A 4,554-nucleotide genomic window follows, 5' to 3' on the forward strand; every position below is an offset into this window, starting at 1 on the left:
GCTCATCTGCTCCATCCTGGCCCCAAGAAAGTAATGGGCTTTCTGAGCAGGGCTGGGTGACCTCTTCTAGAGGCCTTTCCCATCTGAAGTTGGGAATCCTCTGACATTGTCATGTGGCAGAATTTGGGGCTATGAGTTTTGTTGAAAGCCTCAACAACAATAATAACACTGATAATAATATCTTATACCTCGAGGGCCCTTTAAAGTGTACAAAGCACTTAGGCCACATTGTCCCATCTGAGCATCAAGTCAACCAGGACTGATTGAACGCCTGTGTCAGATAAGGCAATGCCAGAGTTTATGAAGGTAGGAGTGACGCATTCATGCATAATGCAAGAGCAGAGGTCTGATTGTCTTTGTGTGTGTCTGGAACAGTGTGGGATGCACACACAAAGGCAATTGAAAATCTGTGCTCGCGAGGACCTCACAGTCTAATGCAATCAGCTACGTACAAATAAGATACAGACAGGATAAACTGGGGGTACTCAGAGGGAAAATGGGGGGATCAGGAAAGTCTCCTTGTAGAAGGTGGGCTTTCAGCTGGGATTAAAGCCAGGGAGGCCAGGGGATGGAGATGAAGGGGGAGAGAATTTCAGCTGAGAACCAGTGAAAATGCAAGAAGTCAAGAGATGAAATGACTTTGCTGAGGAAGGGCTGAATAGAGGAGCAAAGTGTAAGATAATGATTAGAGGGTAGACTGTGACAAGGACCCTGGGGGGTGCAGGGGATTGTAGCTAGATAATATCATCCCAAAGGGAATTTCATTGGCTTGCCCAAGGTCAACCAACTAGTCAATATCCCAGCCCACTTCCTTTCAGGTTCCAGATCCACCCCACCCCATTGTGAACTCCTTAATTTTCAGTTTACTTAATTAAAGAATTCTGCCCCTCCCACAAACCCCAAATACCACAATTTCAAGCTTCAGCCAAGAGATAGATTTGGGGCAGTGGACTAAAGAAATAAAACCCAACATCATCAAAACAGAATCTCCTGTCTGTCTTTTGGCCATCGGAAGCCTCCAGGATGTTGCAAAAAGAAATCTCAAGGAACATTTGACAGCGTTATTAGTGAGGACATTGACTGGTTCCATGTGGCAGTCAAAATGGTGCCTATTACTGTCCTGATAACTAGAAAACGAGGACTTTTCTATCTTACCAGAAAGCTCACTAGGAGTGGTAGAAGAAGGGAGAGAGAACCTAAGAATGACAGTAAGCATTTCTCTAGAGCTCCGAGGTCTGTAGAGCACTTTACCTGTGTTAGCTCATTTGATCCGTGGTCCATCTTACTCTGCCATGACCACTCCTCCACCCTACCTCAGCCACACTCCATGGCCAAACCTTGATCTTCCCATCACCCACAAATATACCACTTCTGTGGTCTGAAACAGCCTTATTTGATCTCAATCCATTAGCATTCTGTCTTTCCCCAACCTGTAACCCCAACCCCTGTTCTTCATCTTCACCATGACCTCCAGTCCCTTGACTCTTCGGTTCTTTCCCAGGCCATCTCCCTACTCCCCTTTCTTTCCCCCCTCACTTCTCCATCTTGACTCCTTGAAGACCCAGTCCAATCCCTCACTGTCCTCTTCTCTTGGGTCCCTTACTCTCTTATCCTATTGCTGATCATGCCCTGCCAAGCCTCAGCCTTATATAGCTCCCACCATCCACTGTCTTTACCTCTACCCATGTGCTGCTGAATGAAGCTGGTGAAAATCAGAGAGCTGCCGACTGGAGCCACTAAAACTTCATGCTCCATAATCTCAGCTAATCTTCATCCTGGTCACGCCTGCTTGCTCATGGGCTGGACCTTCTTCTCCTCCCTCTGTACTACTATACTTGATGAGCTCATTGGCTCTCATGACTGAATTATCATCTCTTTGTGGGTGATTATCAGATCTCATTATCCAGCTCTAACCTTTCCACTGACATTGGACATTCTCATGGCTCCAGTGGCCCATTAGACATCTCAAATTAAATGTCCTGTTGACATTTTAAACTCGCCAAGTCCAAAACAGCTCGTTGTCCGTCCCCCAAATGCTCCCTCTTACTCTTGAGGCCACCCCCCTCCTCCCAGTCCCTCAGGCTTGTAACCTAGGTGTCATCCTGGCTGCCTCACTCCTTCTCACCCCCTATATAGAATCCACTGCCAAGCTCAGTGACTTTACCTTCTAATGTCACTCCAATAGCTCCCCTCCCCTCTTTTGCTAGCACCACTGTCCTGGTTCAAGCCCTCATCCCTCCCGCCCCCTGCAGTCGCCCGCTGCTGGCTCTGACTGCCTCAAACTTCTCCCCACTCTTCCAGCTGATCCTCCAGGTCTGTTTGGTAAACTCCAGTGGCGCCCCATCACCTGCAGGGTCCAGTGTACAATCTGGGGTCTGCTCCCCTTTCTAGCTTCTTACACCTTGCCCCATATGATCTTTGATCCACTGTCACAGACCTCCCCGCTGTTTCTCACGGAACACTCCATCTCCAGACTCGGGGTGTTTTCTCAGGCTGTGCCCTCTGCCTGGAATGCTCTCCCTCTTCATCTCTGTCTCCTGGCTTCACCAGCTTCCTTCAAGCCCCACCTAAAATCCCCCACCCACCCAAGCCCTTCTCAATCCTCATACTGAATGTCTTCCCTGGCTTGCTTATCTCCAGCTCATCCTGTCCATGTTGTCTTTGTGCATGTGCATTTGCATGTTGTCTCTCTCATCCAACAGAGAGCTCCTTGAGAACAGGGATGGTTGTTTACCCTCCTTTGCTCCCCCAGTGCCCAGCACAGGCTGGAAACAGAGTAGAAACTTCATAAATGCTTGTGACTGATTGACTGATCCTCTCAGCGGTTCTGGGAGGTAAAAGTTATTATCCTCATTTTACAGACAGGGAGACTGATATACCTTCCCTGCTTCCTTTATGAACCCGTAAGTAACTAATATAATAGAGAGAGCTCTGGCCCAGAAGCCATGAGAGATTTACTCTCATCCATGCCTATGTGACCTTGGACAAGTCACTAATTGTTTTGGGTTCAACTTTTCGTGAATGAAAGGTTAGACTGAAAAACAATCTCTAAGATTCCTTCCAACTTCAAATTCAATGAAACCAATTTACCCTTTGCTGTGATTGGCCAAAGGGCTGGAGGTGGGCTAGTATATTTCTGACTGGTTTTCATTGTGTATTTTTTGGTGATCTCTTGATGATTCCTGATGGCACCTTCTCACCCTCAGCATTCAGCCGACATTTGTTTGTAAAATAATGATATCATAGAGCGAGGAAACGCTTCAAATGCACCTCACAGTTCCCAGAGTTCGTAGATGAGGAATTGTGTGGTTCAGAGAAGTGAAATGATTTCTCCAGGGTCACACAAATAACAAGTGGCAAAGCCAGGCTCTGAGCCTGGGTTAAGTGACATGGCCTCATCACATAGGGGACTGCTGGCCAAACCAAGACCAACACCATGGGTTCCTGGATCCTACTTCCCATTTTGCCGTGATATACACTAACTAGACAGAATTCCCAGCCATCTAGGGAGAGAGGCAGTGACCGGATGTGTGACCACATATATGCAAGGACCACATCTGTTCCTAAATTTTGGGGTAAAGTTCTGGGCAGCATATTTTAGAGAAGACATTGACAAATTGGAGTCCATCCCACAGGAGGAAGTCCAGATGGAAAATGGCCCTAAGATCATGCCGTGTTTGAATCAGTTGGAACTCTAATCTGGGGAATGTTTCACAGAGAGAAGATAAGAATAGGGCAGGCAGGGGACAGTAACTTTCAACTACCTGAACAGCTCTTACATGAAAGAGACACTAGATGTGTTCAGCTTGGTCAGTGAAGGCAGAATTCAGAGCAGTGGCTGCAAGTTGAGTTTAATGTCAAGTTCTATATTCAATCCAATACCAACAGAGGGTTGGTTGGCCAGCCCTAAGAAGGGGAAACAGTGATGGTGCCAACATGGATTCGCCAAGAGTAGGTCAGGGGAGACTTGTTTCCTTTCTTTTTTGTGATGCTTTCTGGGATGAGAATGCAAAAATTCCTTAGAGTAAACCTGCACTTTATCTTTTCATTTGTTCACAGAAAATGAAACTGAGGCTCAGAAAGGTTCAATGTTTTATGTTTTTCAAGGTGACTAGCCAAGATGGGAACTTAAGTCCTCTCACTTCAGGCACACTGATTTTTCCCTTCCAACACACTGCCTTCTTGTTCTTGGTAACCAAGTCCCTCTCCTGGTTGGCTTCCCAGATCAAAAAAGGATAGTGGCCCTGGAAAAAGCCGAAGCTCTTACAGGCACATGTCCGGACATATGTCCTGAGAAGGAACGCTACCCAAGGGAGATCCAGAGCCAGCTCAGCCCTTCTGAGATGCTCCCAGGAACTGACAAGGTACCATTGCTTCCATGGGGGGAGATGACTCTGCTCTTTTATCTTGTGGGTTTCTTTCAGCTGCTACAAGTACTAATGGTGTTTATCTGATGGAGGAGATGACTGAGGATGATGATGATGGGAGGTAGTCTAAGGTCTACAAAGCTTATGGGCAAAGTGAATATAACTGGCAATTCTTGTGCTTGTGAAT

Source organism: Phascolarctos cinereus, unplaced genomic scaffold (assembly GCF_003287225.1).
Source record: "Phascolarctos cinereus isolate Bilbo 61053 unplaced genomic scaffold, phaCin_HiC Scaffold_5;HRSCAF=322, whole genome shotgun sequence".
NCBI lineage: Eukaryota > Metazoa > Chordata > Mammalia > Diprotodontia > Phascolarctidae > Phascolarctos > Phascolarctos cinereus.